The sequence below is a fragment of the Rhodnius prolixus genome, unplaced genomic scaffold (assembly GCF_049639745.1).
Source record: "Rhodnius prolixus isolate KJV_2025 unplaced genomic scaffold, Rpr scaffold_5, whole genome shotgun sequence".
Taxonomy (NCBI): domain Eukaryota; kingdom Metazoa; phylum Arthropoda; class Insecta; order Hemiptera; family Reduviidae; genus Rhodnius; species Rhodnius prolixus.
The window spans coordinates 10,568,770-10,582,845 of NW_027411624.1; the positions used below are offsets into that span (position 1 = coordinate 10,568,770).

A 14,076-nucleotide genomic window follows, 5' to 3' on the forward strand; every position below is an offset into this window, starting at 1 on the left:
AGCTCTTTCACAGTACGTTTCGTTGGTGACCACTTCTTTCTAAAATTTTGTTGCTGGCACTGTTCTAGCGACAGCGAAGAAGCGCAAAATCGCTCCGTGGCACTCAAACGGTTTATTTGTGGTTTATAATTGTCTTCCTTCCTCCTAACTGCACGTCATTAATACAACCTTTGGACCAAGGAGTCATTCAAACTTTAAAAATGTACTACACACGCCGACTTTTCCAAACCATTTTCGACAGATTAGAATATAGTGAAAATAAAACTCTTACTCAAGTGTGGAATGAATTTACTATTTTAGATTGTATTAGAACCGTGTCATCGGCCTGCGAGGAAATAACCATCAACGCTTAATGCGTGTTGGAAACCTCTTTTACCTCAAATGGTTCAAGCAATACAAGATGATTCTACAATTTCACTCCCAGTTACAGAAATAGTAAACATTGCTTCTCGTTTAAGCGATGAAGAATTTGTAGTAAGTCATCAGGATGTAAGAGAACTAGTACTCGGAGAAGAAACTTTAGATGAGGAAAAACTGATGGAATTAATTGATGCACCTACCTCAAATGCATTGGTAAACGAAAATATGGAAAACGAATGGGTGCCAAATCTTGATTTACAAGATGTGAAAAAAGGGCTAAATTTGGCTAAAGAATTAGAACTTCATTTCATTCAAACTGATCATTCAACGGTGCGCAGCGCAAAGTTTAAAACAGAGTTAAGAAATTGCTTAGCTCCCTATAGAGAGGTTTTAGTGGAGTTAGAAAAAAAAAGCTACACTCGAAAACCAATGTGAAGATGAACGAAGTGAGGAAGACATTTTGCACATTAAAAGAAGACGAGTTAGTTCTGAGTTTCTTATAGCGCGGTTTCCATACAACGCGCTATGAATTAGCCTGGTTTGTACATCCGGAAGTATATCGTATACATTTAAAAAAAAAAAGAAAACAAAGATAACAAACTTTTTGAACTTGATGTAATTTATCATTTCTAAGTTATTCTGTCCCACTCATACGGTGCGCCAAAAATATTTTGGGATTTCAAGGGTTGTCTGCTTTATTATTTACATTGGGATGTTTAATTTACATTCATTGCAAAAAAAAATTGGAATTAAATAAAATAAACCATTATTTTCATTAAAGATTATTGTTAGAGCTGTAAAAATATTCATTAAACACCATAAAATGTTTATTTAAAAAAATGATTAAACATACAAAAGAAAAAGTACAATTAAACAAACATAAACACCTACAAAAAAAAACTAACATATTTAGGGTATAAAAAGAAAAGATTAAAAAATTATTACGATTGTATAATGGGTGTAAAATTCTGTACCTATCTTTTCCCTATTCGTATAAAAAAATAAAAATAAAATACAAAAATTTACTATCAAAATTACAACCGAATTTAACCTCCCTTCCCCAAAAAATAAAAATAAATTAGATAAAAAAACAAAAATATAAAAATTTAAAGATGGGGAAAAATTACACGTGCCAATAACGATTTGCATAGACACGTGATTTAGTCTACCTTGCACCTGTCACTTTGCAATTTCTTCCCACTTATTTATTTTAATTTAACTAGAATGACTTAATTTTGTCTTTGCTCGTAAATATTCGCTATAAAATGTGCATAATCTTTTTTGCAGATTAAAATGAAAAACTAGTTCTTAATATGAGTTAATTTATTGGAACAAAAAAATAATAATAAAAATCAAAAAATCCTACTTACCCCAAAATTTTTGTAATATCGCTAAAATTCACACTTTTTTTTTTTTTAAGAACTACAAATTTAAAACCAAATAAAAACTCGATAAATTCGCATCTATCTAAGTCACTGTACACTAGTGAAGTCCCTTGATGACTGTACCCAGTAAAACTAGAGTTTCCCCCACTATTGTCACTTCTCCCACCAAGCAGTTCACACCGACTGATATAAACACTGGATCAAGATATAACCAAGAGCTATAGGTTACTTTTTTTACCCTCAGATATAGTTCGCCTTTTTTTTTTTTTGTTTCTTTAATTTAAACTTTATTTTCTTTATACTTATTTTCTTAGTTTTTTAATGTCTCTGCTACAGTTTTTTAGCTGCGCTATGTACAGACAGATACCGGCAAACTTTCACTCTGTACGCCACGGCTCGTTCCATTGACTTTGATAAAAGTGTGTGATAAGGTCGGCCACCTTGACCTGCCACAACCTTTATGTCAAGGTCAATCTTGCGCCTCCTATTGTGGCCATACAGTAGCTCAGCGGGTAACCTATCTAAAGACTTTTTGAATATTTTGTTTCATGTTTTGTTTTGTTTTGTTTATTTTTTTTTTGTCGAGTTGAAAAGTCTATGAAGAAAATTAGTAACAAAAAGTGACTGTTAGGGAAGGGATTAGCTATGAGGTTAGCATACTGGACTCCCATGCGGAGGTCCCGGGTTCGAATCCAGCTGCTGATCCTTAGATTTTTTCTTCCTAGGAGCTTCTTACAGCTCACTGTCCGGTGATGGACAGTGTTGTCTGTAACGAGAGAACACTGTCCGGAGGCAGGCAGTGCACTGAAAAAAGCTCCGGGCGCCAATAACCTTAGATGTTGACGAGCCTTAAATGTTTACACCAGACTGGTTTTCTCCTGAGATCGGCACTTCTCCCTTCCTAAAAAGAATAAACCTTTTAATCTTCTATTTTAGTTGAACTAAGGGTTACATTTGAAAAAAAGAAATTGTGAATAGGATTTCATCTGTCTGGTAACAGGTGTGGTGCACTATGACAGAAGCTGAAGAGCCTAGACACGATTACTGCATTCTTCAGGACATTAAATCTCTTAACAGGATGACACATCCTGGTACCAAAGAAAGATTCTCATTAATAAATCAAACATCCTTTTTGTGGGCCACCTCTAAACTGGTTAACATATATTTATATGGAGCTTTACTGACAGATGTTTTTTTAAAAATATTTTCTTCGAAAATACACCTCATAACAATGTTACATACAAGCCACGGTAGCCGAGCGGGTTAAGAGGCGAGACCTGCAAAGGTAATATGCATTGTGGTACTGGGTTCGATTCCCGGTCTTGGCCTTGGATTTTATTTAATGGTTAAATGAAGAATAGTATGGTACGTTTGCTATTCGCCTCCGTCCGCGACACCTAGTAAATGGTAGTTGGACGTTAAGCCACGCCTGAAAAAATAGGCGATTACTTTAATTTTTTTTTTACTTTTACAAGCTAAATTCTTCATGTTTCTCATCACCTCGAACTGCTGTAATCCATTTTTTATCCCCTTGGCCATGTCTCCTTATCAACCTCAAATTTAACGTGGACATACTTTCGTTTCAACTCTTTCTAATTCCACTCTAAAACTCAAACTTGTTTCTTCACAACTTTTCCATCACCATTATTATACCTTATTTCCTTATCTTACATTCTTTTAACTAGATAAGGAATGTATTGCTACCATATCAAATTTCGAAACCGTGAACATCACATTCTAAAGTTCCACTGAGTCCGAAAAAATAGTTTTCTAGTTTTTCTCTCGCGTTACATGTATGAAAAAAATAATTTCTCAAAAATGTACAGTACAAAAAAATGAAACTATACGGTAGTTAAGTCTATAAGGATCGTGGACGGAGGCGACTGGAAAAACATAACTACAAATTTCTCCTAGAAACCTTTAATTAAAACCTTGATCCACCAATTAATTTCTTTTGTTATGGTATCATTATCTATTTATATTGTGTTAAGTTAAAAGAATGTGGGTAAAAGTTAGTTGGTTTTATCCTGAAATGTTGAAAGTCTTGCGGCAAGAATGAGGCTGAACGTTAGTTGGCTTTATCCTGAAATGGGGAAAGCCTAGCGGCAAGAATGTGGCTAAAAGTTAGTTACTTTGTAGTTCAGAAGTGAAGAAATTCAAGCAGCAAGAATGTGGCTAAAAGTTGGTCGGTTTTAGTCCTGAAACGTGGAATATCTAGCGGCAAGAATGAGGCTAAACGTTAGTTGGTTTTATCCTGAAATGTGGAAAGCCTAGCAGCAAGAATGTGGCTAAAAGTTGGTCGGTTTTAGTCCTGAAACGTGGAATATCTAGCGGCAAGAATGAGGCTAAACGTTAGTTGGTTTTATCATGAAATGTTGAAAGCCTAGCGGCAAGAATGTGGCTAAAAGTTAGTCGGTTTTAGTCCTAAAACGTGGAATGTCTAGCGGCAAGAATGAGGCTAAACGTTAGTTGGTTTTATCCTGAAATGGGGAAAGCCTAGCGGCAAGAATGTGGCTAAAAGTTGGTCGGTTTTATCCTGAAATGTGGAAAGGAAAGTCTAGCTGCAAGAATGTGGCTAAAAGTTAGTCAGTTTGTAGGGCTGAAGTTAGGAAATTCAAGCGACAAGAATGTAACTGAAAGAATGTGGGATCAACATCGGATCCAGGGCGCTAACGTCCATAGACGTCGATAGCGTCGGGAAAAAACAAAACGTTGGATCCTTGTCAAACTACTCACAATTTAGCCACATTTAATCCTGGTTGAGTAACTAGGACAAGTTGAACGGCACATGGGAGAATGTAAAACAAAAAGATTTAGAAATACTTGGATGCTGCACATTTCACGTGGTGAGAAAGACGTTTCGCTATCCGGAAGCGGGCTGTGCACCAAAAAAAAATCCTCCCAGTGCCCTATAATTCTTTAATTCAAAATCATATCTTATTATCTAAATGTTTATTCCTGCGGCAAATTATCTAATAGTAGCCATATTTTAGAATGAAACCACATCCTCAATGGTATCATTTGATAATAATAATTTGAAATTACAAAAACCATTATTGTCGCAATTTAATTTATAGTAATCAGTAATTTTAAGATCGGATTACTTTTTTACTTTCCTTCCCTCCGAAATTGAAAATATGACGTTTTCTTCAAATTAAAAAATAAATCAAACCAAATTTTATTTGGATTTTTTTTCTATTTTACGAAATGATGGTTTTGGTTTTTTCGACCCGTTGTTGATGGATGATTTTTGGTGAATATCGAGGTGCGGTCTTAAATAAAAACAACTCTTTTGCTTTTTCTAAATTTAACAAAACAGACAGTTATAATGTACAAACAAGAATATGACCAAAAAATTAATTCTCTCATTTCCGACACCAACACTTACATAACTCTAAAAAAAAGACCCTACCACAACGATTAAGACCATTACTAATAAACTAATAACAGATCTATACAAAAATAAATACATTGATTTTTACACAAAAAACCATCTAACGAATAACTCTCCTACACCCCCCAAACTTTATGGATTAGCAAAAATTCATAAAGTTGGAAATCCCCTAAGACCGATCATTTCTTTTATCAATGCTCCTACATATGTATAACCTCTCTAAATTTTTAGCAGATATCCTTAAAAATCTGTCTAACGATACATCCAATATCAAAGACTCTTTCATGTTAAAATAAAAAATAGATTATATAAATATTCCTACAGATTATATATTGATTTCGCTAGATGTATCCTCTCTTTTCACTAACGTACCGATAAAACGAAACAATAAAAATCATAAAAAACAAATACTAACTAAAAAATTACACGAAAAAACCTTTAGACACCTTTATATCCTTACTTACACACTGTTGCAATTCTGGTTACTTCACTTACAACACGCAATTCTATAAACAAATCTTTGGAACAGCAATGGGTAGCAGCCTCGGTCCTATTCTTGCAGACCGAAAAGTAATCCAAATTTCTTCGATGAGCTAATTCACTGTTAGTTTGTGTCGAGACACGGTGCCGTAAAGACGGAATTTTTGTTATTAAGTTCATGCTTGGTTGTAAATTTTATTTTTTGGTCAAAAAATCTGTGTTCCACCAATGAGGAAAGATGTCAAGGCCAACAATAGAAGAAGCACATTTAGGTCATTGTATGCTGTTTTTGTTCGATCAAGGAATGAAGGCAAACGAAGCCGTGAAAAAATTACCTATACTTACGGGGATGTTTTGAAACTAAACAAGTGCCATAGATGGTTTCAAAAGTTTAAAAATAGAAATAGGAATCTCAAAGATGCCGCTCGAAAAGGACGACCCCAAACATTACGAGATGATGATATCCTGAAGGCGATGGTGGATACAGATCCTCGTCAAACAATTGAGGAATTATCATTGAAGATAGGCTGTCCATGGTCTACAGTTCAGGATCATCTTCGTCGCATAGGAGAATTGTACAGGCAAGGAATTTGGGTTTCTCGTGAATTGACGGAAGCGGCGCTCGATCAACGGCGTACCATCAGCGCGTCTCTTTTGTCTCGGTATGAAGCTGATCCATTTTTGCGACGAATTGTAACTGGAGATGAAAAGTGGGTGCTACAATCCTACACGAAAAAGACAATGGCTTTCTCCCGGAGAAGCACCTATTCCGACACCTCGACCATCACTAACGATAAAGAAGGTCCTTGTGTGTGTGTGTGTGTGTGGTGGGATTTTTCTGGAATCATACACTATGAATTGCTTGAAGCTGATCAGACCGTTACAGCGAAAGTGTATTGTGAACAACTCGAGCGAATGAAACAAGAACTCATTAAAAAACGCTCTGTTTTGGTCAATAAGAAAAAAAGGATCCTTCAACACGATAACGCGAGGCCTCACGCAGCAAAAGGAACACAGGAAAAAATAAGGGAGCTTGGGTTAGAACTTTTACCCCATCCACCCTATTCACCAGATCTCGCGCCGTCGGATTATCACCTTTTCAGATCGTTAGAGCATACATTAAGAGGTAAAATTTAACAATTTTGGAGAAGTGAAAACGCACTTGGAAAAGTTCTTCAATGAAAAATCGAAAGACTTTTTTAAAAAGGGAATCGAACAATTGCCTTTACGCTGGCAAAAAGTGCTAGATAATGATGGAAATTATTTTGTAGACTAGGATGTGAGATTTATTTAGTAAATAAATGTTTTTCGCCAGAAAAAAAAATTTTTGATTACTTTTCGGTCCCCCTATTATATTTCTAAATAACTTAATCCTTAGTCCTTAGAAAAATTACCTTTTACAACCCCTTTCCTTTTTAAATATGTAGATGATTGTCTCACAGCAATCCCCAAAGACAGCATGCCTCTTATCTTAAACACATTTAATTCCTACCATCCAAGAATACAATTTACACATGAAACAGAAATAGATAATCAAATCACTTTTTTAGACATTTCAATATTTAATTCGTTCAGACAGATTCTTACATTTTCTTACTGAACACCCATACAACCAAAAAATTAATTTCATTCGCTCCTTCTCAAAAAGAGTTCTACTCCTTAGCCATTCTTCATTTCATGACCAAAACAAAAATTTACTTTTTAACATTTTCAAAAATAATAGTTATCTTCCGCACCTAATTGAAAAAATACTGAACCAAGTCACCAATCAACTCTCTCTTACTGACATTGACACTTCCGTACAACATTCTATATCACATTCTAGTTCACAAACACCAAAATATATTTCCATACCTTTTATCCACGGCCTTTTTAGAAAAAATATCATTAATATTCAAAAAACATAATATTTCGACAGCTTTTAAGAACACCAACACCTTACATACCTTATTCACAAAACTAAAAGACCCTACACCAAAATTGTTATGTTCAGATGTAATTTATAAAATTAATTGCAAAAATTGTGATGCCACATACGTCGGACAAACATCACAATACCTAAACAAGAGGCTATACCAACACCAACAAGACTGCAAAACTAAAAAACCTAATGATACCTTATCTGCTCTCACTAAACACCATCTAGACTTACAACACGAATTTGACTTTGACAACACTTCCATACTTGCAACTAACACCAACCGGAAACAAACGGAACATATTAGAAATGATACCCATTAAAAAACAACAAAAATCTATCAACTTTAGGACAGACACGAACAATCTTTCAAATTTTTACAATAACATTCTTCAAACAGTAACTTTACAAATTACTCACCACATACCTTAGGTTTTTCCAGCCCTATTGTTTTCACCCTTCCCTTACCACTATATAAACCCGCTTTTCCGTGAATCCTTAACAGTTATTATGATATACTCGTAGCTCTATATTAAACTTCACAAACCTTTTTTATATTGAAAGTCTTTCCAAATTATATTTATTATATTTATCTATCTATTTAATTTTATGCTTTAGAAATAATTTTTATTTATTTATTTTTTCAATTTTATCTATATTAGTGTAATATTCCTTTTGTACAGACCCTGAAGAAGGTAGTAATAATTACCGAAACGTTGGTATAAAGCAAAAAAGTTGTTTTTATTTAAGACCGCACCTCGATATTCACCAAAAATCATTTTATGAAATGTTTTTTGTCTTTTATTTTAATATAAATTTTTAACTACATATGTTTCGCATGGAATGCACTAAAAATAAATAAACTAAACCATGTTTACAAAATAAAAAAATAAATAAACTAAAATCACATAACAAATAAAATTAAAATTTTTTGTGTTATTTTAAAACATGCCCTGGGAATGTCTATCATTAGCCAATCAAAGATCTATCTTCAGAAAAAGAAAAATACAAGATGATGTGATGGGTTTCTTAAAAGATATTAGTAAAAACCTATTAGGTGGTGTTACTCTTGTTGAAATTTTAAAATATGTAACTTTAGTGAATAATGATAATGCCGTAGCGCTTAAAATGCAGGTAATCAAAATGATTAAACGAGGCGAAGAAAAAGGTGATATAGTGAAAGTAAGAAAACGTTATTATATCAGCAATGTATGCGGTACTGTTGGCAATAGAAAGAAATGTGACCCGGATAAGTCGAAGGATGAAAAAAAAAATTCCTCTGAAGGGGAAAAAAAGGGAAGTGAAAGGAAGGATGAAGATAAAAGAAAGGGAAAAGAGGGTGGAAAGAGAAAAGAGTGTGGAAAGAGAAAAAAGGGTGGAAAGGGAGAAGATAAAAGAAAGGGAGAAGAGGGTGGAAAGGGAGAAGAGAGTGGAAAGGGAGAAGAGGGTGGAAAGGGAGAAGAGGGTGGAAAGAGAAGTAAATCTACTTGTAATGGTGATTCGCGGAAAAAGAAAAAGAGAAATAAATCTAAGAAACCGTGTAAGCCGCAATGTCGAAGAAAACCGAAACGTCGTACTTGCAAACCCAAGCCGAAGTGCTCATGATACTCTTTAAACGTAGATGTTCCCGTGTCAAATGTACTCATTGTTACTTATATGCAATAAACTTGAAAAGAAATAGTCGTTATTTTACAGTAATTTTTTTTTTTTTTTTTTTTTTAAAAAGCGGTGTATCAAGGATTAAAAGAAAGGCCAATGCAGGTGTGTGTCCATTTCTCTTTCAATGTATTGTACAATATATCTCTCTTAATTTGAATATGTGTATACAAAAAAAAAATGTATTCACAAATCACAAAATACATATATTTTGTTACCAATTATGTGCGGAAAAAATAACGTGAAACATTTCATTCAATCAAATCTTCAGTCGGATTGAATTGGTGCCTGCTTGTTTAGTTTAGGGTTTGTAATTAATTAGATTCAATTAAGTTACAGATTATTCATGGTTACATTTAGGTAAAATTAGATAGTTAAGGTTAAGTTGTTTAGTCATTAGGTTAAACCAGAGTTTGAGTTTAAGTGATTCATTTCAGTAGGTTTAATTTAGTTTTAATTTTAGCTGTAAGAAAAATTTAGGACTAAAGCTCCTGTCGGAGAAACGCAGAAAGCACATAGTGAAAAAGAGGAGTGCAATAGGAGGATTTAGTGGAGTAAAGAGGACCTATGTTCGGTGGAAAATAAGAGGAAAAAGGTGCAGCCCACTGACTTGATGCAACTGGAAAAACCATACTATTAAAGTGAAAATCGCTGGAAAGGTGTTTAGGATACTTAGGGGTCAAACTTCAATTACTTGTGACTTACTTTTTACTTTTCTTTAAGAGGGTTAATTACTTGCATATTTTCTAATTAAAATTTAGTATTTTGGTATTGCTATTAATTAATTAGATTAAGATTTCGCTGATTGCTGATTCAAAATAGTCTGCCATAATATTCGAATTCTTCCTTCTCCACTGAGAAATTACCTTAGAATCCAATAGAAAATACGTTACCCAGAGTATCGTGCTTAAGTTTCTACTTAAGTGAAAGTAATAAAGACATTATTTTTTTTTTTTAAAAAAAAAAGTGTAATTAATTTTATAGATTTGTTAAAAATTGCCTTAACTTTCACTTCATATATGGAGATTTTTCGCTAACCCAATTTCAATTTTATGTGACTATCATAAATTTATATTATATAAATTTTTGGCATTTAATTACCAGCTGGCTATAAAACTGAATGATAAAACATGTGGAAAAAATATAATCTTTTATACATTTTTTTTTTTAAACAGAAATTATTATGGATAAATATTGCTCAACTTAAAAGTAAATTATTTCAAAAATTATTTAAAAAGTTGTAAAAAAATGGCTCCAAAATTTGTCAATTACAGGAGTCTATGTTAGGAGCTTTTATCCTTGATTTGGTGCCCATGTTTTATTTTTTAATATAACGGCAACTACTATAGTAAGAGTTTAGCCTCTGCTAGTGATAACAATAATAAGAAATAGCTACTTCCACTAAAAAGATAAATACAAAGATAAAAAAGATAAATACAAAATAAAAGTATGAAATACAAAATCAAAATCACCCCTTGTTACAAATATTTCTTTAAAAAAAAACAAAGAAAAAATAATGAAAACGGTATATTTACAAAAATGAACTCAAGTTTGATTCGGCGGCGGAATTTCTTTACAGCTGTTGAATATAAGTCTTACAAATCTGTACCTCTCATCTAGAGCACCAGAAATGAAATAGAACAAACTGTTTAATTTTTCTTTGCAGTCCAATATCAAGTAAATTAGTGTAAACCTCTGAGTTAATGGAGCTTATGTACCTATTTAACAATCTTTTTCTAAGTGAATTATAGAAAAAACATCCCAGCATGAAGTGAATAATATTGTCACTTTTTCTTTCAGCACAAGTAAAACAAACCCTTTCATGGAGTTTATTTATTCCTTTATGAAAAATCCTAGGATACTTAGTACTGGCTACACAAATCTGAGCTATCTGTCTGATTAACTACTCTTTAAAGTTTTAATAACAATGTAGATCTTTTATAGGAAAATTTCTTTAAAAACACTTTTAACGAGGGCACTACCTTTAAAGTTTCATTTCAATTTAATCTAATGCCCTTACCGACTCTAAAATGTTAACACAAAACTAACTATGTATGTACTTACATAAAAACATGTAAGACATTTACTTACACTATTTTTCAAGGTAACATTATTTATGTATGGTTTTTATGGAAAAGTAAAGTTAGGTCTCTTCTCTAAATTGTCATATTTTGCTATCTATAAAATCTATAAAATAAAATTAATTTATGAAATTGATTATGTTAAATTATTTGAAAATTTAGGGTTTAAACTTGAAAAACATCTTTTCTAACCAATAATTTAATAAAGAGTACTCAAAATAAAACTAAATTAGAATATTAAAAATGGTTTGAGTTAGTGAAAATATTAAAATTCCCGGGTTTAGTAAAAAAGATAATTTACGACGCAAATTTACAGCTACTTAAACAAGCCTGTTTTTTTTTTTTTTTTTTTTAAATAGTCACAACAAAAAATTGCATTCAAAAATCTAATTGCTGTGCCAATTTGGCATTAGCTAGGTGATGTCTTGGTATAGAATGCTAAATTATATGCAAATATTTTTAAGTATCACCTTGCGGTTACTTATAGATCTCTTTTTTCTTTTTAAATTTTCATTTTTTATGTTTAATACTTATGTGTAAACGAGCTACACTGTTTACTAAATGAATAATTCAAATTAGTTATATTATGATATAAGTTTTGTGGCTTTGCAGAATTGGGTCTATAATTGTTTGAGTAATTTTTGTAGCATTTGGAAGGATGCAAATCCAACGATTCTTTTTCCATAGGACAGAACGGACAGGGGATCTAATCTCCTGGCTGCAAAACCTGGACCACTAAGAAACCTTTGTGAAACTAATTCGGGCGATGATTCATGGTACTGTGGTAACATTTTGTACCAAGACCAAGACCCTTTAATAATAGTCAATTTACTTAGAATGGTCAAAGGTCCATCTATGACAGCAAGTCCTACGTTTTTCCTCCACCTCCTAGCGGGCGACTCAGGCTGAAATATGAATACTAATTTGGTAAATTTAGTCGATTTGTAATGTTTAAATGCTAATTTGAGAAATAATTGAATCTGGACAACCATGTCTATTTTAACATACTAATCATTTCATTTTTCATTGCATTATGTTAGGCAACGGATTTCTTAGGAATATTCTATCATGGTGCTTTATAGCATCCTTTTGCGACAAATAGAGCATATGTTAGGACAGCTTTTCTCCAGACCATCCATGCTAGTCCGCTTGTAGCCACTTCTTTACGACAGGCGGGGGACACTCAGGGACTATTTTATTCTGTTGCCCATAGTTTTAGCCATTTTAGACGGGTAAAATGTTCTAAACAGGTGCCTATTTGGGGAGATAATGTTATTTGTTAGCAAGAATATTGTCCGGAGATAGGCAGTGCACTGAAAAATATTCCGGACGCCAATTTCAACTATTGTTGGCAAATACAGGGTATATACGGAGGAGTAGTCGAAACTTCGGGAGGTGATTCTGGGCATCATTTGCCATAAAAAAATTCCATATAAACTATGGCCCGTTTCTACACCGTTTGTTAGATATTTTTTTGTTTTTTCAAGGTGTTACTACTTTTTAGCAAACAGTTGTCTATATTTCTCAAACTATTAAAGCTACAGCTATTTTAATAAGCTCATTAGAAAGAAGGTTAAATTTCCTTTTAAATAAGCTAATTTATATTTCAAAATAATGATATTAAGGATTTCAATTTGAGGCCCAAATATAAGAAATAGCAAGTTTCTAATTTTTTTCCAAAAACTTTGACTTCATTTTTCTAAAAAATATTATATAAGTTTAAAACGTACACTCTATTTGGTAATTTAGAATATGAAAAACAAATTTCAGTTTAGTGTCAAAATTACGTTATTTTTTTTAAAAAAATCTAATCAAACTGGGCACAATCAACGGATAGGCAAGCCAAAACTCTGGACTCCCACGCTTTGCTTGTAGCAGCACTTATGGTGGCGAAGTCAAGATCTAGGCAGCTCTCACATGTGCCGGGCAACCATCTTGTTGAAAATACATATCTAGCCGACGTTGTAGAGGAATATCTTCAAGCAGAACTGGCAAAATGTCTCTTAAAAAAAGTTAGATACCTTGCACCTTAAAGTTAGATGTCTTGCACCTTGCATCTTAAAAAACTCTGGTCACCCTGAATATCAATATATCATCTATATTTGTAGCTTTTCCGGGAAATTCTGTTAAGAGTACTTTTATAATGGTGTGTAAATAGATTCCACTGTAAGTGTGAATTTTGTCCAATGTCCTAATTTTTTTTTAACTTAAACTGGGGATTAAAAGTTGGTATAGAGCTGCTGGCCCATAGACTTTTTCTTCTTACAGCTTCTTATGAACTTCTTGTAGCTCACAGTCTGGAGATGGACAGTGTTATCTGTTATGAGAGAACACTGTCCAGAGGCCAGCAGTGCCACTGAAAAAAAGCTCCAGGCTTTAAATAATAACAAAGGCATGAGAGTGTTCATACAAGATTTTTTAAAATTTATTCTCTGAGAACTTTTAACTATCCATTCCCTGTGGTAATTTCTTTAAATAGATCCTTTTACAATAGTAAGAGGATAGTATGAAAATAATTCAGACTGGTTGCTAGGTGGTACGATTGCTGTGTTCCGTATGCGCCTTTTTTAAACTGGTGAATGCGAAGTGCAGATTATTTAATGGTCGCACTGGATGGAGTGAAATCCGTGACAAGGCCAGTCCATTCAGAGCTCCTTTGTGCACTGCACGACCCTCCTCTCCGGATATCGTCTCTAAGAATACTAAACGTGACGGCAAGCCACTACTTACAAAATAGTTAATAGTATTTGCACTCCTTAATCAAATAATCTCCATATTTATTTATTTCTTTTTACTCTATTT

General features: G+C 33.2%; 1 protein-coding gene across 1 annotated transcript in view; it reads right to left on the reverse strand.

Annotated features, from left to right (window-relative positions):
* LOC141458798 (uncharacterized) overlaps positions 1-1,888 on the reverse strand; it is a 186,113-nt gene extending 184,225 nt beyond the window's left edge. Inside the window, exon 1 of the mRNA XM_074137261.1 lies at positions 1,731-1,888. The gene's annotated coding sequence lies outside the window, so the exon portion shown is untranslated. The remainder of the gene's footprint in view (positions 1-1,730) is intronic.
* Between the last annotated feature and the right edge of the window lie 12,188 nt (positions 1,889-14,076).